The 23309-nt window shown below is 36.2% G+C and overlaps 1 protein-coding gene across 1 annotated transcript in view; it reads left to right on the top strand.

The window, feature by feature from the left end:
* Positions 1–1183: 1183 nt before the first annotated feature.
* Positions 1184–23309, top strand: part of ATP10B (ATPase phospholipid transporting 10B (putative)) — a 275470-nt gene continuing 253344 nt past the window's right edge. The window contains exon 1 of the mRNA XM_054556179.2: positions 1184–1479. The gene's annotated coding sequence lies outside the window, so the exon portion shown is untranslated. The remainder of the gene's footprint in view (positions 1480–23309) is intronic.

Here is a 23309-nt window from a genome sequence, read left to right as displayed (position 1 = left end):
CATCAGCATTCTCCTCCATGGCACAAGGGGGCTGCACTAAATAACCTCTAGTTACCCACTAGTGCAATATTCTGCAATTTAACTGTATCTGTGATTCTAGACCACACTAGTCCCTAGAAGCCAGAGCACTCTGAGTGAAGGGAAGTAAAGGAACAGGGACTTAAGCATTCTTCTCTTTAGCAGATGGAGAATTTTGAAATGCCAACTCGCTCTTTTAAAAATTCTAGACTGTCTAAAGCATAGGCAAATTTCATGTTCTTAAAAATTCCTAGCTTGTGTCTTACACACACAGCGATGCAGATTTTAGATGGTGTGGGTGTTTCTTCTCTTGTAAAGTGTTTCCTATGTCCATGTTTCTTCTTGGTATTCTGATAAGATCTGTAGGTACATACAAAGTTCACAATTACTCTAACAACCAACCAAAATCTTATGTAAAGATTTTCATGAAGTTAGATATTATGTTCACTTCTTTCCAACACCTTTTGTTCCTAAGTTTGGTAATATTTCTTTTTTACTACCCTTAAAATCAACTTATTGCTCATTCTACCTTCTCTTTTATTTATGGACCCATCAATAACTATCCATCAATACGGCAGCTTGCTCATGACATTTATGCCAATTAGTTTAGTTGTAGGTAACTTAATAAAAGGATTATGCATGAAAATCTCATTTTAGGGTATGAATCAAAGCTATCAATAAGCCCATTAATAATTCTGATTTTCTGTATGTTTGTACCATTCACATAATCTGCCACTATAATATATTGGTCCCACTTTCCTTATTTTGTATAATCAAACAGTAATCAATAAAAACTATGACTACTGCAAAATGAGACTTCTGAAGCTTTGAGGGTAAATTCTTCAGCAGCATGCATATAAAAGTCACTGCAGAGAGTCCTTTCTTTCTTAAGTGTCCTTGAAACCCAGCAACTGAATTATATTTCAGGCCCCCCGAAGAGAGCTACAAGGTTATAATTGTCTCACACTTAATTACATGCATTACCAAAGGTAGCTGGACAAAGTCATTTTGTACCATGCGTAGAGAATAAAAATCACTATGAATTTTGATATTGCTGGCTCATTGATTCACAGAAAGTAGAAATTTATGCAAGAGCCATGTCTAACAATGTAAATGTTCAGCCAAGTCGAAGAACACTGCCTTCACTGTTTTGGGACTCGGCCTCACATTCACAGACTTGCTATTCTTCTCTTTCACTCTTGGGCCTAGTGAGGCAGCTTATTTTTCCTTTTTCTTTCATTGGTCACAGTTATTTATTTTCAGTGTGTCATCTTCTCTAAGTTTCTGAGGGAGTGTTAGCTTGAGGCCTTGCCTTGACATAATCAGATATAATCAGAAAAATGAAAAATTCCATAGGAAAGAGAACTATTTTAGCCAAGGTGTGTGAGAGAAATACCACCACTTTCAAGCACTGTTTTCTTGTACTGGAGCCTGCTCAATAGGGACGTCAACTTTGCTGGGGTAAGTAAAAGCATCCCGGCCTTAACCTATATAATGGGGGAGTAATTGCCTCTTAGAATCATCAAGTCTAAGTTCTGAATTAGGCCCAGGATATAACTACTTTTCTTTACACTGCATTTGAAATTTAATTTGGCTTGCTGGGTGCGAGATCCACATTTCTTTTCTAACAGAATGTTTTATTTTTCGTCAATTGATTTCATTATGATAAGCTGATGGCAAATGCTACTTCCTTACCCAACAGGGCTTGCAGCCTGAATGTGCCTGAATACATTTTATGATAAATAATATATCCTGCTATCCTGCATTCATCCAGCCCAGCCTGAGGAAGCAGATGGAGTTACAGCCTTCTTCTCAAAGCAGAAAGAAACTACAGCTTTGAGGAAGAGAATGAGATCATTACATGGCTTCCCAATTTCATCTTGATAAACTCTGAAGCTGCCATATTGCAGTAGTTTTCAACTATAGGTGGGAAGTTTGACTTTCCTTTGAGTTCAAAGGAGAAAACTGTTGCTTAAAGAAAAATGTGTTTGTTCCCTAAGTATGAGTTATTCCTTCCAGAAAAAAAAAGAAAAAAAAGCCCCATGCATGCAGGTCTATGATGAATACATTTAGGACAGTCCTGTAGCCTGCTATTAAGGCTGGAGTGACACTATCCCTAACCCTAAGGTGAAAAGTAATGTTAAAAATAAAAGTTATACTGAGCCGCTAGTTATTTTGCCTACGGGAGTGCATGCATGTGTCTGGTGGAATTTGGTTTTTCTCTGAATTTGCCAGGCAATTCTGGCCAAGGTAGGCAGAGGAGAATTTGAGAACTGTGGAGAGGAGCTTGACCTCCAAAAGCCAATCTGGCACTCTGCTACTTCCTTCTTCCACAGTTTCTTCTCTGTTTCCAGATCTTGCATATGTACAGTCAAGAGTGCTTGGAGTATTATTCCATCAACAGATGTACTGTTACATTAAGCCATTAATCAGGCAAATCACAGATGTTGTTTTCTGTCTAGATGTTACTATAATTACTCTTAATAACACCTACTGAGTTTGTCATTTCATCCATTGATGACTTTTTAAAAAACTGTTAGATAATTCATTTCTTAGAGTCTATTTATATGGATTTAAGGGTTCAGGATCCCTCCTCAGGTTTTCACCATGTATTTTTAAAGAGTATAGCAGTATAACATCACATATGAGTGGATTAATAGGCTCTTGAGAAACTGAAGGTTGAAACCCACATGCTGTCTTTACAATTAAATCATACTCCTCTCGTGCTAAACGATGAGACTTATCTTTTGAAGCATGCGATACTGGTAAGTCCAGTGAAGGAGGCTGCCTTTCAAAGGAACGGAGCTTTGAGGAATGGAATGGAACTTAGTCCAGCTGCCTAGTTTACAGATGATAAAACTAGGACCTAGAGAAATGAAGTCTGAATTACTGAGACAAAAGGACACCAGAGTCCAAGGCTCAGGGCTCTGAATCCAGTGTTGCTGCTTCTTGTTTATTTTGTTTTGTTTTGAGATGGAGTCTTGCTCTGTCACCCAGGCTGGAGTGCAGTGGTGCAATCTCAGCTCAGTGCAACCTCTGCCTCCTGGATTCAAGCAATTCTCCCGTCTCAGCCTCCCAAGTAGCTAAGATAACAGGCGTGCACCACCATGCCTAATTTTTGTATTTTTTTTTTTTTTTTTTTTTTTAGTAGAGACGGAGTTTCACCATGTTGGCCAGGCTGGTCTCGAACTCCTGACCTCAGGTGATCCACCCACCTCAGCCTCCCAAAATGCTGGGATTACAAGCATAAGCACCGCACCCAGCCCAGAGTTGCTTCTACTACCGCTTTCATTCTTCAAATAGCTTCTGCCATGTCAGAAGGGAATGAAAATTTCTTTTGTGACTCAAAAGTAAACTAAAACTCGTTGGATTCCTGAGACTGATTCTACCCATTTACCCACTCTCCTTAAAGTAAAACTTAGCCAGGCATTCTTAAATTTTGCTTTGAACCTAGGGAGCTCTAGCTTTTCTGCTGATTAAATATCACTGATTTCTCATTTTCTGGTGACATTGTTTTACAATTCTTTTGACTACAAAGTTTAAGCTTCTGGAGACTTTTCTTCTTTTCATTTTTTATAAAATACACTTTTATTAAGAGATGAAGTTGGGTAGTCAGAATAGGAGTGGGTGTGGTTTAGTAGAAAAAAAACATGGGCTTTAGAATAAAACTTGCCTATGAATTCCAGTTCTACTTCCTATAATTGTGTAACCTTGGCAAGTTACTTCACCTGTCAAATGCTCACATTAAAAGAGTGTGTGTGTGTGTGTGTGTGTGTGTGTGTGTGTAATTACCAGTACAATTCAATAACTGGCCCACAGAAGGCACTTAATAATTGCTAGTTACTACTAAGAGAACCAGATGAGAAAGAATATTAATGGATATGGCATTTTTTGTTTATTAAGTACTGTCTTAAACGTCTGGAGAAAAGGAGGCGAATCTCATTTTCTGCTTTCGGTATTAGTGATCACTGGCTGCTGTTGCCAACGCAGGGAGCCTTGCAGATAGTTAGCAGCCTGAAAACAACTTGTGTTATTTGAGAGGAGGTACTTTTGTCTGTCAGGTAAAGTTTTTGCAGGTCGCTCTGGTATGGTGCAGTACCTATCTGAACTCATTAAATTGAAGAAGTGACACAGGAACACAAGAATGCATTGTTTCTTTGCCTCATCTGCTTAATTAAAAATTCCAGATCCCTCCACTCACAAGCAAGATTGATGGTGAAATCTTCACACACATGCTACCATATGTTCTCTACCTCCTCCTCCCCAAGTACAACCTAGAGCGGTGGTTCCCAAATATGCTTCCTGGGCTAGCTGTATCAGAATTACTCAGGAACTATTAGAAGGGCAAAACCTCAGGCCCTGCTGCAGACATGCTGAGTCAGAAACTCGGGATGACTCAGAAATCTGTTTTAAACAGGCCTCCAGGTGATTCTGATGGAGTTCCAGAACCGTGACCTGGAGAACATGCCCAGTTACTATATGTACTGCAGTGTTTCTCAAAGTGAAGAACAGGTACCAAGATAGAACCAAAAATGATCTTAGGTAGGACAAAGATGACTTTAGGTGATACTCACATATTATATCAAATATCTAGATCGCATAGTAAAAGTTTTCCCCCTGAACTCTTTTTCCATCGTTAAGTCTCATTTTGGTGTGACTAGACCTTTAATACCTCTCTAGGCATTACTAATCTCCCATTTCAACAAAGAGAGCTGGATGCAATTTCGATGTCTTTAGGTAGCAGCAGGGTCCAGCTAAAACTCAGCAATAGTTTTCTTCTCTTTATGGCGTGCTATTTAAATGGTGATAAACTTTTCCTTTATAAATGTTTACATTAATTAATCACAAAAGTTAAAATACAGTTGGCACGTGGATTAGCAAAATTATGTCAGTGATATGGCAGTGAATGTATTTAGAGAAATGCTGGTATGCTAGAAAGAACCTAGTTACATCAGTGCATTAATTTCATTTGTGCCATTTATTAGCTGTGCTATTTTCTTAGCTGTGCTACTTTTCTAAGCCTCAATTTTCTCATCTATCAAATGGGAGTGATACCAACTTCATAGAAATGGTATAAGAACTTATGAATGGAATATGCCTCCTGTAACCCTCAGAACATAGTAGGAACTTGCTACATTCTTATTCTCTCAAATCTCACTTTGAAGTCAGGTTTCTGTGTGGCCTTCTCAATAGCATTTCTGTTGGGGCTTCAGATTCTTCATTTGTAATGTGACAGTAAAGAAGACTTGAAGATCTGAAAGGTTCCTTCCAGCTCTTAACTAATATGTATTTACACATGTGGATTGTATGTATGTATGTTTACATATAGTGTAAATTCTGCATATAAGTATGACTTAAGCATAAATAGTTATTTTCCCCAGGCATGAACCTGGAGTGTGCAGGGATAATATTGAAAATAGATGGCTGTGTTGGAAAAATAAAAAATCAAATTGTGAGAGATGTGGGCGCTGATGTACATATCAGAGCTCAAAGGTAATTTCATTGTATTTTACCATCATCTGTCAAACTTAAAGCAATACCAACACTAGAAAATAGATTTTTGCAGAGGTTTCTGAGGACAATGGTTTCCATGAGCTGGTGTAAATATATTCAGAGAGACTTGTTCCTACTTAATAACCCGCGTTTTTCCTTCTGAATTGCTGATGCATTCACTTACAGCATTTGAAAGGCAGTTTGTCCTTTGCTGTCAAGTGAACTTGACAGAATAATAAGAAATTCTGAAAAATTCAATCAAATCTTGTTGCTTCTCAAAGGAATTTCTCGACTACTTATTCTGTTTAAGGAGAAAAAGAGAAGACAGTGTTTCTTTGGTCTTGTATAAAACACTAACCAAGTTTAACGGCACAGGTTCTTGTTAGCAGGTGCCACATGGAGTTTTCCCTCTCAGTAATCCAGGGGACAGTTCTAACTGAAGTTTGGGGGTTCTTTGGGAAGTAGCAGCAATACATAAGGGGTCACTGCAGGACTGTACTGTTATAAAATCAGAAGCTGTTATCAGCTTATTTATTGCTTACAATATTCTTGTGAATCTGGAGACCTAAAAACAGATAAATAGTGAAACTTGCTTCTCTTCCTTAGACGATAAAATAGCTTGCATTGTCTTTTACATAACTATTATAGAATCCCAGAAGCTAGATACACTCAAATATTGGCAATTCTGATGAAATGCCCCAGGAAATATTAGACTTGATTTAACAGGCACTGAACTGAAAATTAGCATGTAAGACAGAGAGAGAATGTGCTTGCAATCATGCAGACAACAGTTCAAATTACTCTCTTTGAGCTCCAGTCTCCTTATCTATAAACTGAGGATAAAATGTTTCTACCTCACAAGATTGTCCTGAGAATTAATCAAAGAGGTAATATTGGAAGTAGCCAGAACATCTAACATTAACTGAGCACTTACTATCTGCCAGTTGCTATTTCAAGGGCTTCAACCGCATAGGATCATTTAAGCCTCAATAAATCTCTGAGATAGTTACTATTATTAGCTCCATGTTGTGGATGTAGGAACTTATACCAGAGAAAATGTAACTAACTTGCCAGCCACAATGTGGCAGGAAGAGACAGAGCCAACATGGGAACCCAAAAAGTCTGGCTGCAGATGCTCCTTTAAGGCTTAAAAACACTTGACATTGTAATCAGCATTTCATATGAGTTGAACCATGTGAAATTATAAATACTTGACCATTTTTGACATAAAAATAGCAATTTTTTGTGGTGGCACCTAATAAGCGCTGGATATGTATTAGTAGTAGCTACAGTTGCTACTACTGCTAATAGTAGCAATCATAATATTGATTTTATCCCAGACCCTCACTCATTAAGGAATACAGGTGGCATTATAGAGTAAAAACTACTAGCTTGGCGATCAGAAGCTGGGTGAACTAACTCTAGGTCTTAGTTCTCCCATTTGTAAAATAATGGGACTGGTCTTTTCCAGTTTTAATTATCAATGGCAGAACCTTAAAAACTACCTATGAGGAAGAACCAGATATTTCTATCCAATCTATCTTGGACCAATATCTAGTTCTGTCATGAATGACTAGTATATAGTTCATGTCATATACAACTCACCATGTGAGTTTGACAATACCCAAATTGGTACCTAGCCTGCTCAACACGGCAAGTTACTGAGCACATGCTTGGATATTGTACTAGAATCAAATTTAGGCACTCATTTCTAAATACCTATTTTCAATGCCTGTACTTAACTTGCTACAACCCAATAGTAAACAGTTTGTGGACTGACACTAGTTTATGCACTACCCTTTCAATAGCATTGGAACTCTGTGATATATATATAAATAAATTCTTAAAGGGAATATGTGTGTGTGTGTGTTCCCTTCTTTTAGAAATGTATTCTCTTTGGAGATTAGAAATGAGTGTCCACAAAGCAAAAGAATATTTTTAAAAGAAAGACCACAGATGGATCATAAAAACAGTAGTACTTGGGGCATTCATATAAGATAGAGAAAAGACATCAGTGTGTACCAAATTTTGTTAGTATATGTGTTTTTTTAAGTGTTTTTTATTTAAACAACAACTAATGGTCTTTCATGTCATCATATTTGAAGCACTAGAGAATTAGACATAAATGAGACATGGTGACCATCCACTCATAGCTCACAGTCTAGCCAGAGACCTCAAAATGTTAGCACATAATTGTAGAATAGTGACTAATGCTCTGAAGGAAGAGGTATTTAATTTGGCTTGGGTATCACAGGGGGCTCTGTGCTTTCAGGTGTGATTTCTTACGTTTTGTTGTTTAGAATGGTTTTACTTTATTTTTTAAAAAATTTTTATTCATTTATAACACAATATGAACTAGTCTTAAGTGCACAGCTTGATGAACTGTAACAAAGTAAACACAACCACGTAGCTACCACTTGATCAAGAAATAAAATGCTACCAGCTTTCGAGAAGGTCCTGGTGTGCCTCTTCCCAGTCACCACCCTCTCCCTTTTCACAAATGTAACCACATTCCTAATTTCCAACACCAAGAACTAAGTTTGCCTGTTCTTAAAACCTATGAATGGAATCACACTGATATATTCCTTGGTGTCTGGCTCTTTTGCTTAATGTCATGTCCACAGTCATGGTTCCCAAACTGTGTGCTAAAGCATCCCAGGGTACCACAATGTGCTCATAAGGAAACAGCAGGATATGTTTTAAATTTTAGAGTCACATAATGATAATTGACAACTTTCAGACACTGAATGAAATAATAGCTCATGGTAGTTCAGTTTCGACATTAGATTGTGCTACATTTCTTTTGATGTTTTATCTTTTAACACCAGATTTTCAAGAGTGATTAAAAGCAAGTACACACAAAAGTCAATATGAAATGAGGGTGGCTAAATCCAATCTGATTCCAATATTCAAGAAGCGCTGATATGCCCAACAGGCACAGAAATCCTATTAGTAATTTCTTGTGGTTATTTAAGAATGAAAAATATCAGTTTTTTCTTTCAATTCATGTGTATTTTTAACATGACCGCTAAGTTATTAAAACATAAGTATTGGCCAGAGGCAGTGTCTCACGCCTGTAATCCCAGCACTTTGGGAGGCCAAGGTGGGCGTATCACTTGAGGCCGGGAGTTCAAGACCAGCCTGGCCAAATAGCAAAATCCCATCTCTACTAAAAATACAAAAATTATCAGGACATGTTGGTGCACGCCTGTAATCCCAACTACTCAGGATGCTGAGGCAGGAGAATCACATGAACCCAGGCAGTGGACATTACAGTGAGCCCATATGGAGCCACTGCACTCCAGCCTAGGTGACAGACCAACACTCTTTCTCAAAAAAACAAAGTATTAAGCTATTGGGACCTTACTACTTAATAATCAGAACTATTATGTATTTCTTTTGGTGTGGTGGCACCTGTGAAAAACTTCCTGAGACACTAAGGGAGCTAAGAAAGTTTCAGAAATCTCATTATGAGATTCATTTTTGTTGCCTCATGCTATAGTCATTTGTTAATTTTCATTTGTGTGTGGTTTTCTATCATGTGAGTACACCGCAACTTATTTACATGTTCTCTTGATGGAAATTTGGATTGTTTCCGGGTTGGGGCAATTATGAAGAATGCTCCTATGAACAGTTTTGGGCATATCTTTTAGCACATGTATATATATGTATTTCTGTTGGGTATATATTTAGGAGTGAAGTTGCTGAGTTTTAATTGATACTGCTAAACAGTTTTCTTAAAGTAATTATTCCAATTTACATTCCCACCACGGTTGTTGGAGAGTATCAGTTGTTCTACTCAAAATAACACTTAATATTTGAACTTATTTTAATACTAGTAAATGCAGGCATATACAGATTTTTGTACTTTCTAAAGCTTAATTCAATTTTGGGGGTTCTACTTAAGAAAATAATACTAAACAAATTTAAGTTTAAAATGAGTAATTACTGAAAATGAGAAAATAAATTACAGAAAAGTATAAAATTTTAAAGCTAAAAAATAATCCCAAATATTACAAAATGAAAAAAACTTGAGAAAAATAATATGAATTCACTGCTCATCACACCCCTGCATTGTTTTGTTCCTATGTCCTTTTGCTGGACATTCTTGAATTGCCCCTTCATATGGAAACAATTTTGTATTCTCACTTTATGGAGAAATAGATTGGTCTTTGTTATAGTATGTTTGACCAAAACTTTTTAAATATAGTTTAGAAAAGTTTAAGTTCACAATTTGTCAAATTTGGGGAAATCTATCAGATTTTTTTTAATGAACTGCAAATTTTCAGTTCATTTTAAGTTGTATAGTAAGCTTAAATCTTCTTTGAATTGGCAACATTCATTAACAGCTTTTTTTTTTTGTCAGTGCTCTGTTTGTGGTAGCTTATGTGTTTGCTTAGATAATCCTCTTTGTTTTGTGTTGACATCTAAATCAATGCAGCAGGCAATAGGGTATGCCTAGAAGCCACTTCTGCCCTTGGAAAGCTGGCAATTAATTACTCAGTAAGTAAGGCAATTAAGTACTCAAGGCTGACCACAAGCCATGTAAAAATATTTCACTAAACTGAAACTAAACGTATCCCCAGCTCACTTTAACCCTTACCAGTTCCCACATACACATAGCTACTTCTATTGAAGTGATTATATGACTTATCTCCTCTTTTTTCTAAACCTCTTTATGTTGAAATACATTAGTTGCTTTTCTAACATGAAGCCAGCCTTGCATTCCTGGAATGTATGCCACCTGGTCATTATGTATTAGTCTTTCTATCAATCTCTGGATTTGTCTGGAAATATTTGGTTTAGGATTGTTGCTTTTATGTTTATAAAAGATTGACCTATAATATACTTTTGGATTTTTCTTTCATTTTATTTAAGAAGTTCATCTGCTTTTGGCATCAATGCTCTGCTGGCCTCATAAAATAAATTGGGAAGTGTTTTCTATTTTTATGTTTTCTGAAACAACTTGTATAAGATTGATGGTACTCCTTAGCTCTTGGAAGAAATTATGAGCCAAGCCACGTGGGCCCTGATTTTGTGTGTGTGTGTGTGTGTGTGTGTGGGGGAATGTTTTAAATAATGAATTCAATTGCTTTAATAAATATAGGACGATTCAGATTTTCTGTTTCTTCTTATAAAAAAGAGGCTTTATTTTTCTAGGTTTGTATCCTAGAAGAATTATTATTAAATAAATTTTTAAATTTATTGATACAAATGTGCTCATATCTTCCAATGGTATTATTTTTAAAATATCAGTTGAATTTTTAATATTCCTTAAGTTCCCTTCATTCTATTGGTTATTGGTTATTTGTTTCTTCTCTTTTTTTCAGTTTTATCAGTTAGCTTTTTTATAGTACCAAATTTTGGATTTTTAAAATTCTTTCTACTATACTTTTTATATTTTATTGACCTTCTTCCGTTTACATTTGTTGGGTTTCATTCGCTCTTTATTTTATCTTCTTGTAAAATATACTTAAACAATTGGTTTTTAGCCTTTCTTCTTTTCTCATATAGGCATTTAAGGCTATCGTTTCCCCGATCATAGCTTTAGGTGCATCCCATACATTTTGATATGCCGTATATTCATTTTCATGTAATTTAAGATATTTTAGAAACTTCCATTTTGATTTATTCTTTGGTCCATGGGTTATTTAGAAGTTATTGCTTGGTTTTCAAACCTAGGGGAAAATGTTTTTTAGTTATCCTTTGGTTACTTATTTCTAGCTTATATCTATTATGGTCTGAAAACATGTCTATCATTTCAACTCTTCAAAATTTTTTGAGACTTGCTTTATGGCTAGCCTGTGGCCTATTTTAATAAATGTTTCGTGAGCCCTTGAAATCCTTGTAGGCCGGGCGCAATGGCTCAGGCCTGTAATCCCAGCATTTTGGGAGGCCGAGGAGGGTGGATCACCTGAGGTCAGGAGTTCGAGACCCGCTTGGCCAACATGGTGAAACCCCATCTCTACTAAAAATACAAAAATTAGCTGGGCATGGTGGTACACACCTGTAATCCCAGCTACTTGGGAGGCTGAGGCAGTAGAATCGCTTGTGCCCCGGAGGCAGAGGCTGCAGTGAACTGAGAGCTTGCCACTGCACTCCAGCCTAAGTGACAGAGCAAGACTTCTTTAAAAATAAATAAATAAAAAGAAATCCTATGTAAAACTAGGAGTATACAGTCAAATACCCTGTATTAATTGAGTTAGTTTCTTCTTCCTCTCCCCTTTAGTGAGGTTATGTTATTTGTTTGAAATATAGTTGAGTTTGTTTTCAGTTTTATATTTTTCTCCTTCCCATCTTTGTCAATTTAATTTTTTATTGAATATAGAGAACATTAACCTACATCTAAATATCAAAATTATACAAAAACATATGCTCAGAAAAGTGTCACTGCCTCCTGTATTTCTTCTGCTTCATTCCCCTACCTCATATGGGGAGCCAATGTTGTTCTTGTCATTGACTTCCTGGGTTTCTCTTTGTAAAGATAAGTAGATATACACATATTCTCTTACTACTTCTTTCTTTTATACAAGGTAGCACATAAGCTCCTTTGCAATTTGCTTTTGTTTTCACCTAACAATGTATCTCAGAGGTCACTCTACATCAGTTCATAGAGATCTTCCTCATTCTTTGTTTACAACTGCATTGTATTCATTGAATGTATGGGGTTATAGTTTAATCAATCAGTGTCCTATGCTCAGACATTTTGGTGGTTTCCTACAGTTATTACTTTAATGAGTAGCCTCATGCATATATATGTATCTTCAGGATAAATTCCTAGAACTGGGCTGCTGAGGTGAAAGACAGATGCATGTATGGTTTTATTAACTGCTGCCAAATCTCCCTCAGTAAGGATTTTGCATTCTGACCAATCTGCATGCCTACCAGTAATTCATGTTTTCCACAGCCCTATGAACAAACTATATCGTCAAGCTTTGAGTTTTTTGCCCATCTAAGTGAGAAATAGTATCTCAGTGAATTTTAACTTCCGTTTATCTTAATGTGAATTAACTTTAATAGCTTTTCATATGTTCAAGGCCCATGCTTATATTATTTTATAAATTGCCTCTCCTTTTCTTTTGTTCATTTTGCTATAGAATGATTATTTTTCCTTCTTTTCCAGTTTGTCATTTGTCTTTTGACTTTGCTTCTGGTATTTTTGCCATATGTAGTCAGTTTATCAATCTTTTATCACATCTGGACTTTCTAGTATCAGCTAAAAACTTTTTCATAAACCTAGAATATAGGAGAACTCACCCATATTTTCTTCCAGTAAAGTTACATTATTTTACATTTAGAATTCTGATCCATTTATTTTCCTGTTTATGACATGAAGAAGGAATCTGTTTATTTGTGAAAAAATGGTTATCCAGTTGCCCAACATCATTTATTTAAAAGACTGTCTTTTCCTTAGCTATTTGAGATACAACCTTTTTAATATACTAGATTTCTATAGATTTCTATTCCGTTGGTCTGTTTGTATCCTCATAAGGCACTACCATACTATTTTAATTATAGTCTTTACAGTGTTAATATCAATAGGACTATACCCCCTTCATAGCTCTTCCTAGTCACTGTTTTTCTACCTATTCTTATGTATTTATTTTTCCATGTCAACTTTGGTCCCAATATATCTTACTTGATAAGAAAGCTTGTCAATATTTTCTTGGGTGAATCTATAAATTAACATAATTAACAGATACTAAAATAATGAAAAATGAGATCTTCATTATGTTGAGACATCCTAAACAAGAACAAGGGCCATCTTTCCACTTGCTCAAATGTATTTTTGCATCTTTCGGAGGTATTTATAGTTTCTTCATATACATTTGAACATATCTTATTATGCTTGCTCCTAAATATTTTTGTTGCCATTGTAAATAAAATTTTCTTATTATATATTTTATCTATTATCTATGTACATGAATGCTATTGAGTTTTATTATAGCTTCATTCTGAAATATGGTTTTTAGCATTAAAAAATATCTTTTGCCTCCTGTTATGCTGTTTTCTACTTTGTCCAATACGAGGATTTCAGTTCCTACTTTCTTACTGTTTCATTTGCCTGCTAAACAGGCAAATGCTTTTGTCCATTCCGTTATCTTTAGCCTTTTTAAAAACTGCTATATTTTAGATATGTCTCCTGTATACAACATAGAGTTGAAATTTGATGGGTCAATTTGAGAATCTTTTTATTTTAATAGGTGAGTTAAACTCATTTGTGTTTATTGGTATAACTGCCAAGCTTCTCATCTTATGTTGTAATTACTATAAGCACTATATTTACTGTATTTTTTCTATCTGATGTTCCTTTGCTTTTCCTTTTCCCTTCGGCTATTATGAAGTTTTTGTGCTTTTGTTTTGGTGTTTAGTTTTGTACCTCTATAGTACACTTGACCTTTTTTGGTCTTACTTAAGGTTTTAAAGCTTTCAATGGCTCTCCCTTCTCATAACAAAATCCAGTATCTTTGCTGTGGCCCATAAGACCTTTCGTAACATAGTTTTTGACTATATATCTGAACGGTTTTTTCCTACCACTCTGCACTTAATCACTGAATTCCAGCAACTGAACTTTCTTCGTCATCCTCAAGTCCTTCACACTTGAGTTTTCTCCTTCAGAATATCCTTCTCCCTTCCCCAAAATTTTTACACAATTCAATATCCCATTTCATTCAGGTTGTATTAGTCAGTTTTTTTCTTTACTATAAAGGAATACCTGAGACTAGGTAATCTATAAAGAAAAGAGGGTTAATTGATGTATGGTTCTGCAGGCTGTACAAGCATGGCACCAACATCTACTCAGCTTCTGGTGGGCCCTTAGGAAGCTTACAGTTATGGTGGAAGGCAAAGCAGGAGCTTGCACCTCACATGGCAAGAGTGGGGGCAAGAGAGGGAGAAGGGGGAGGTCCCAGACTCTTTTAAATAACCAGATATCATGTTAACTGAGAACTCAGTTATCACCAAGAGGATGGTGCTAAACCACTCATGAGGGATCCAACCCCATGATCCAATCACCTTCCACCAGGTCCCACCTCCAACACTGGGAATCACATTTCAATATGTGAATTGGAGGGACATATGTCCAAATGACATCACAGGTCTTGGCCTTCATTTCATTTCATCATCCAAAATGTCCCTAACCTTCTTATTTAAAAGATTACTCCACATCATTCTCTGGTGTCTAGCATAATGGTTGAATTTGTTTCTCAAAGTATATACATTACTAACCATTATTCATTAAAATCACAGGTAGATTCTGAAGGCCAAAGAAAAATATTTGAATGGGTCCTTTCAACTAAAGAATATATGCTCCATGGTTTTTTAACATAATTAAAATAATGGTACAGCTAAAATTCTAAAACTTAAAGGTGTGGCTTAAGTATTTTGAGGCTCTCAAATAGAGAACAGAAGTGGAATGGGATTTGGCACTCAAGATGCAAGTGGTTGGCCCTGTCTGATAACCAGATGACAGGCCTGTCTGTGAAAGTTTTTCTCTAGATTCTTTCCACATCACAATTTGAAAGTTACATCTACACATTTTTCTGATGGTGTATGTGGGCTGTTTTCTTATGCTCCCTGACCTACTTTAACAGGAATCTAGGATAAATGTACTTTCTGAACCCATGAGTAAAATGTGTATGATGTGAGGAACCTACAGAATGGAAGTCTAGCACCAGCTGTCCCATGTAATTTTCCAACTTCATGCTACATAAAGCAGAGAAGAGAGGCGTCATGAATTGATGAAGTATAGTTCAGCAACCTGGGGCTTTCAGATTTTTGCCAGATGAAAAGACAACTGGAGCTGGCTTTTAAGTAGTGGCATAATCTTTTAATTCTGGCAAAAGTTTATGAGTAAGAGATTGCCTAATCCTAAATGATGCCAACAATCTGTAACTACATTACAGAATCCTGATGTCAAAGAATTTGCTTCCAATAAATTTGCTCAAACTTCTATGAGACATAAAATACCTTTATGAACAGTAATTGTTATTGTGTCTTGGTGAGCTAATAACAAGTACAGGCATATCTCCAGGGCAAGAATGGGATGGAGGATGGATCATGGGGAAATAACTTTAAAATGGTCTCCAGGGCTAAAGCAGATGGTAGTATATTTGAAAAATGCAGGAGAATAAATTATAGCTATTTACATTTCTGCTCTGAAGGCAATGCCTGTGTTTTCTGTAGGATGACTTCTTTGCAAAGGATTATTAACTTGAGAGAGGAGAACTACAACAAATGATATTTTAATGACTAGTACAGTATTAAAAATGTGTTTCTTTTGTTGTGATTTTACTGAAAAAAAATCATATTTTGGTAGAGAGATCTTGATTATATTTTAGAAGCTCTGCTGAGTCTTTCTCATGAAGTAAAATGGTAACACACTTTAGGAGGAAAAATACTAACATGGGTTTCCCTTTCAGAAATTATTCATTTCAACAAATATTTAACAAGGTCCTGTTATGGTCATGGCATGGCACTATGCCAGGTACTAAGAGGAATTAAATATATCCCTTGACCTCAAGGCATTTATGATTTTGTGAAGAATATTTCAAAAGCTAAATTTTCTGTATTAGATATAGTAACAATATGTAGGTGACCCACCCCACTCACATTTATAGTAGCTGATTTTGTAATATCTGTTTTTAAGACCTTTCTAGTTGGAAAAAAAAAAGCACCATAAACTTTCTGATAATAACCAAACAACTTGTAGTGTTGGATAAATGTAATCAGCAATGATGAGAAAACATGATGGACTGACTGATGAGGTGGAAAGACTTTGATTGCCTGAATATGTGATAAGACCATGTATGTATATGCCTAGAAGTCAAAGAACGATTTTCGCAAAGGGCTGTCATAATACAAAACCCTTAAGAAAAGGGAAAGTGAGACATATAAAAATTAAAAAAAAAACATTTTCGGCTTGAGCAAGGGAATATTTGATCGCTCTACGAGGAGAATCTATTGACATAACCTCACAGTTCAGGGAAAAGCTACAAGGAATTGTGACACTGTGGAATATAAGGAAAAAATGGATAGAGACTGGGTATGAAGGGAGGCTCCTTGAAGGAAGTGGTTTTTAATCTCAGCTTTGAAGGTTATGCATGGGTGTAATATGTGGAAAAGAATGATTGAGTCAGAGGAACCAGAGGGAACAAATGTATGAAAACCTGAACTTGCTGGGAAACTTGTGGAGAAAAATAATTTCACTGCCCTGTTGGTAAAAGCTAAGGAAGCAAAGATAGTTTGCAAGTAGTTCACAGGGGGTGTTATTCAGTAAGCAATGAAGAGAATGTAGGGTGTGAAGAATAATGCAATGAGACTAGAGTTTTAGAAAGATAACTTTGGAAGGGCAATGTAAATGACAAGGAGAATATGTGTGACAGTCATTCACAGCAGAGAGAGCTTTATCTCATTTAGTCCTCTGCAATAACTAGCATATTGATATGCAGACATTCCACAAATATTTCAATTCAGTCAGCACTAGGTTACAGCATGTCTACCACATTCAAGCATCTGTGGAGGTGAAAAAAAATGAAAAAACTTCAGATTTTTTCAATGAGTAATGAATTTACAGAGTTTTGGAGGTCATCCAAGGTTTAGTTGCACAACTGTCATTTTCTGTGTGTAAATTGAAGGGGTACAAGTGCAATTTTGTTATATGGATATATTTCATAATGATGAAGTCCCGGCTTTTAGTGTATCCAAATAATATACATTGTACTCATTAAATAATCTCTCATCATTTACCTACCTCCCTCCCTTCCTCATTCTTTTGAGTCTAATGTCTATCATTCCCCACTCTATATCCATGCGAACACTTTATTTAGCTTCCACCTGTAAGTGAGAACATGTGGTATTTGAGTTTCTGTTTCTGAGTTGTTTCACTTCATTTTGAAATGGTTTTCATTCCACTCCCAAGGATATCAGCAGTTGGGACCAAGTTTGAAGAATGGGCCATATAAAAGATTACAAATTTTATTAAATAAACAAACTAGGAAGCCAGAACAATTTAGTCAAATTGGATGTGACTACCAATCAGAGGGCAGAAAACCCCAGGAAGGACCTACTCTTTTTGTATATTTCTGACACATGAAGAAAAATCTTTACCTAGAAGCCAAACATTCTAAGCCATGCCTAACTTGCCTCCTAGACATTATACAAACATGTACAGTATAAGCAATAGCTGCTTGACAGGGATTTTGAAATCAGGAAAAGGAAAATTCTCTTTGGTTGAAAATGATGTGGTAATATTTATCCTCACAATGCTGTGTGTGCCCCAAGCTTGCCTTTATCCTTAACCCCTGAGGAGAGAGAGAAGCTGAATTCAAGCCAGTGGGTCAAGATCCAAAAGTAGCACATGAGCTTATTCCCAATGCAGGTGGGAGGTCCCAGAGAACAACATGCTCTATAAAACTTTGGGCAGCAGATAGAGATGACCATATGCTCCTCTTTCCATTTCTACTTGTCATTTTCTACTCCCCTCTCCCCTGCAGATGACTGGAAAGCAAAAGCTAAACATTCTTCCGACAACAACAAAACACCACAAGCTATACATCTCAGCTTGTTCTTCAACAAGCACAGTCCATTTCTGAGCCAGTGTTTGGAATTTGAACTTACAACTCAACCCAACAATTTTGCTGCTTTGTCTCTCAATCTCAGGTTATTTTTTTTGTCACATCTTAGTCCAGTGTGTGAGAAACAGAGCTCTTACAGATATTTTTTAATCTTGCTGAGGAATTATCTCTGTTTCAGCTCCACAACATTCCTTTTGGACATTCTCCCACTGAGCATGTGTTCAGAGGAACTTCAGCCTCATCAGTAATCTGTATCTCAGCTGTGACTACTTTTCCAGAAAAACCTGAATTCTCAGTTTCAATGGAACACACAAAATAAGTTCTCATAAGACTAAGGTGGTATAGATGGCAAATGTTGCAGGCATAAACATCTGGTCAAGGGGTGCTCTAGATGCATACAGACTAAGTTCGTTCTGGACAGCACCTTTAGAAGAATTGAAGATACCAAGGTCTTACAGATCCTCAGTCCTCAAGGAAAAAGCCTGTCATGTTAATTAGTCCATACTTGGGCTAGAAATCTGTGGGGAAGAAACGTATACCACAAGGAGTGTAACCCAAAATTTCTCAGCCTGATGAGAATTTATATGTGAATGTCTGAAAGCACATTGTGAACCAAAAGAAGCATTGTCACTTGAGCCCCTAGTTAAGGTTTTATTTCCTTAAATTTTAAGCATGGCTCTCCCTATTGGCCCATCTGTACATTTCAGTTTTATCCATATTTATCTCCATCGATAGCATTTCATAAAGAATGTTGCCCTGAAAAAGGCACATCCTGTTGTACAGATCCATTAATGATATATTTAAAATCAACCTTTATTTATATCTGCCTCATGCAGCCCAAGACTGAACTTCATCACCCTAGACAGCATGCTCATTACCCTAGGAGCATAAGAATCAGATGTTGTGCCCTATTAGAAGCACTGTTAGTTTGGTCACCATTTTATTTTATTTTATTATTTTATTTTGGGGACAGGGTCTTGCTATGTCTCCCAGGCTGGAGTGCAGTGGCATATTGCACTCAGCTTATTGCAACCTCCACCTCCCAGGTTCAAGCGATTCTCATGCCTCAGCCTCCCAAGTAGCTAGGATTACAGGCTTACACCACCACATCTGGCTAATTTTTTGTGTTTTTAGCAGAGATGGGGTTTTGTCATGTTGGCCAAGCTGGTCTCAAACTCCTGGCCTCAAGTGATCCATCCACCTCAACCTCCCAAAGAATTGGAATTACAGGCATGAGCCACCATGCACAGCCTTTTGGTTATGATTTTAACAACCAGGAGTCTATTAGATGATTCATGTTGTAGGACGACTGCCCACAAGTATGGTATAACTATTTCCAGGAAACCACAGGGCATATATATATTCATAACAAAGTTTTCCCATAAAGTTGAGGTTTCCCTCTAAAGTATTTAATTATAATTTAACTATTTTGCATGAAAATATTTGGAAATATGCTTTTAAAGTCATTTTTAAGATTTAAAACACGTCTTCTCACTGCCAAATGTAATTGATTAAAAAAAATCACACAAAATAAAAATATGGTTCTGTCTAAGGTTTCATTTCTCAGCTAAATTTCTCCATCTGTTTATAAATTGTCCAATTCCTCCACTAGATCCTTTCACGTATTGTAATCATAGTTGTTTTATAATATTTGTCTTCTAATTCTAACGTTTGCCCTTCTACAATTGACTATTTTTTCACTTGATTATGAACCAACTTTTCCTGCTCCTTTGCCTGTCTCATGATTTTTGGTTGTATGCTGGACATTGTGTGGGAAAATCAAACAGGATGAAATAAATATTAACTCCTTGAAAAGAGCATATCCCTTTCTATTGAGACAGCTGAGGTGGAGAGTTGAGTCAGTCTAGTCATCTAATCTATAACTGAGCTGAATCTGAGATTTTCTGCAGCTCTAGTTAAATTCACTTCACCACTACCATCAAACAATTTGAAGGCAGCATTAGGGCTTTACCTTCATTGGGTCTTAGAACCTGATTATTAGTGATAGTTTCAAGATTCCCCTGTATTCTACAACCCAGCTTTCAGCTGTCCAAGTTGTACAAGATTTCTCTTGCTCTCTCTTCTTATAGCACAACCATAAACTTTTGAGGTAATATATTTTCTTTCTGCTCTCTACTTCTGTAAACAGTTTTCTATGCCTTGTTAAATCTCTCCATCATACTAGCCTGCCACCAGCCTTCAGTAGACTGATGCTTTATATTTAGTAAAGCTCCCGTGCTCCTCAGAGAAAATCTCTCTTTGATTCCCTGCCCTACTCCCGAGTTTGGCACATTAACACTATGCACGTGGCACACGTGCCATGGAAAGGGTTGGAGAGTGACTGCAGACTGACTTTGGGCTAGATTTGGCCAGGATTCTAATGTGTCATGCCAGCCCGTGCCTGGCCATAAAAGATTGATAAAAATTGGGCTTGTTTCTCCTTACCCCCATCTATGGCAGGTTTTGTTCTTCTTGTGCCATGCCCTCCGGGATGATACAGCTGTGGCAGTGTTCTCTAGGAGTAGCTCCTCTCTCTCTGTTTATCATATTTAGGTATTTTTGTGTCGTCAGGAAGATGAGGGTTTTTTTAGAGTATAATCGTGTGGCTTATTTAGCTTTATCTCTTTGACAAGTGGGAGCAAAGGTATCTTAAGAGCAGTCTACATTCTAGAAGCACAAGTTATACAGTAAAAATTGAAAGCCTGTCTCCTTGTTCTCCAGATGCATCCAAGTGTGTACACATTCACATGCCCTTATTCATTCATTTTTTTCAGTGTGGGCATATGTGTGTAAATTTTAAAATAAATACCTTGCTATATACTCGCTCTACAACTTAACACTTTTTCTCAACAATGTGTTGAGGGCATTTTTCCCCATTAGTACATATAGAACTACCTTATTCTTTTGAACATTTATATAGTATTTCATTATATTGGTTGAGCCATCATTTATCCAGGCAGTTTCTTACTGATGGACATTTAGTTATTAAATATATAATACTACAAATAATGTAGTCACGAACAATCTTACAAAGGTAGCCAGAGTTTTATGAGTATTTCTAAGGCTGAATTCCTAAAGGTAAAATAGCCAGTTTGAAGGTGTTGGCTTATTTTAAAAGATGATAATAAACACAATGTGATCTCATATTGCTCTGTGGCATTATTATGATTATTATTGCTATACTGCTTGGATGTTCTGATTACTTGTTGACAAATGCTGGGCTATTTGACCCCTTGAACAAAGGCCTAAGACCAGAGAGGCAAAGTAGGTTTTGTGGAACACAGCTCCGATTATTGTTCTATAAAAGGATTCTGTGTTCAAGTTAGATTGGGAATTCCAGTATACTTTACTTACCTACTTTTGTTTTTAGAGATAGAGACTCTGGGAAGCCATAAAGAAAAGTGAGCAATTTAATTTTATTCAACCCAGTGTTTTCCACACATCTTGATCAAGGAACTCTTTATTGCCTGTTACCTCTTGACATCCTATAGAACTGTAAACAATTTTGTTCTTTTAAAAATAAATTTATATGTTTCTGTTTCTTCAATCTCTTCCCTGGTAATGAGGTATTCAGCACTTTTCACAATGAATTGTCTTGTCTTATCTGCTATTCCAGAAGGGCTTTTTGCTTATAGAGATGGGGTAGATTCATGCTTGTTAGAGTTGTTTACAAACTAGAAATAAGCAGACTTTAAAAGGAAGCCTGAGGTGTTACCTCATAATTAGTAATTAGAGCTTTTAGTGCCTGAACACTATTGAACCTACTTGACCTTCCCAAAATTCTTCTCTTGTTTCAAGATTTTCATCTATATTTTCCCACAAATGAAGTATTATGTACTTGGAAATCTCCTGAAATCCTAACTTAGGAAAGTCTCCTGCTTATTTAAAGTTTAAGTAGGGGTAATGTGTTCTGCCAGAAGAGGAAACTAGGAAAGTTCAGTAATCTTATTCCTCATAAGGTATCAGAAGAGATCTGTGCAGTTAAACAAGAAAAATTCTATGCTAGGTAGAGTCACCGTTAATTAAGAACTTACTATATGCCAGCCACTGTGCTAAGAAGTTTACCTGAATCACCTCATTTACTAGGCTCAACAACAAACTAAGAAATACTATTATTATCTCCATTGAATGAATAAAGAACTTTGGGCCGAGTGAATCTAAAAGAAAAAAAAAAGCTTGTTGAAAGTGACAGAGCAAATACAAAAATAAGTGACAAAGATGAGAGTTAATATAAGCTTGCCCAATTTCAAAGTCTGTCTTTAACCACTACACTATTCTGTCCACTCTGTGTGTGAGTGTGTGAGAGTGTGTGTTTATGTGTGTGTGTATGTATGAGAGAGAGAGAGATTGAGAAGAGGCATACAGAAACAGAGACAGAGAGAATGATAATAAAATTAACCAAAGGTATTGTTTGGAGATGTCAGATTAACTAAAATAAGAGTCTGAGGTTGAAGGCCGGCACAAGCTCAGGTAAAATTTTCACTTGTCAGTGATCCTTCTAGATTCCATTATATTTGCTGTCTTCATTTCTCCTCTAGAGCTTCCAGTGACATAGTTGTCAAATATGCAATAAAAATCTACAGATAACGGAACTATCAAAATCTCAACTTAATACATATGTAACTTACCTGCACATTGGGCACATGTACCATAAAACCTAAAGTATAATAATAATAATAATAATAATAAAAGAAAAAAAAAAAAAAGAACAAACCAAAAAAAAAAAAAAAAAAAATCTCAACTTAAAAAATCCAGAGTTCCATACATAAAAATTTGGCTCAATTTCTAATGAACATAGATTACATGAAATCAACAGTGTTTTCTCTCTGGATAGCCAATCAATACAAGTAAAAAGAAAGGCTCAAATCAATCTACAGCTGGGAGCACACTTGAAAAAGCAAAGCATAGGTTTTTAAGGCTCAAAAAAATCTTAAACCTATTTGATCTGGTGTCACGATTACAATTTGCCATATACAGAAAACATGTATTTATTCAGCACACATGTATTGAACATTTCGCTTCCAAGGCATAAAGTCAACTGTCACAGTGCCTATATAAACACACAGCAATTAAAAAAAATTAAGAAATGAATTGCTCAAGTGCATTTGGGAATATTTTTTAAAATAGAACATTAAAGAAAATATGCAGTTTGATTCAACATATATAAATCAATAAATGTGATTCACCACATAAACAGAATTAAAAGCAAAAACCACATAACCT

This window comes from Pongo abelii, chromosome 4 (assembly GCF_028885655.2).
Source record: "Pongo abelii isolate AG06213 chromosome 4, NHGRI_mPonAbe1-v2.0_pri, whole genome shotgun sequence".
NCBI lineage: Eukaryota > Metazoa > Chordata > Mammalia > Primates > Hominidae > Pongo > Pongo abelii.
Note: the sequence above shows the minus strand (reverse complement) of the source record. Positions and strands in the feature narration are given on the sequence as shown.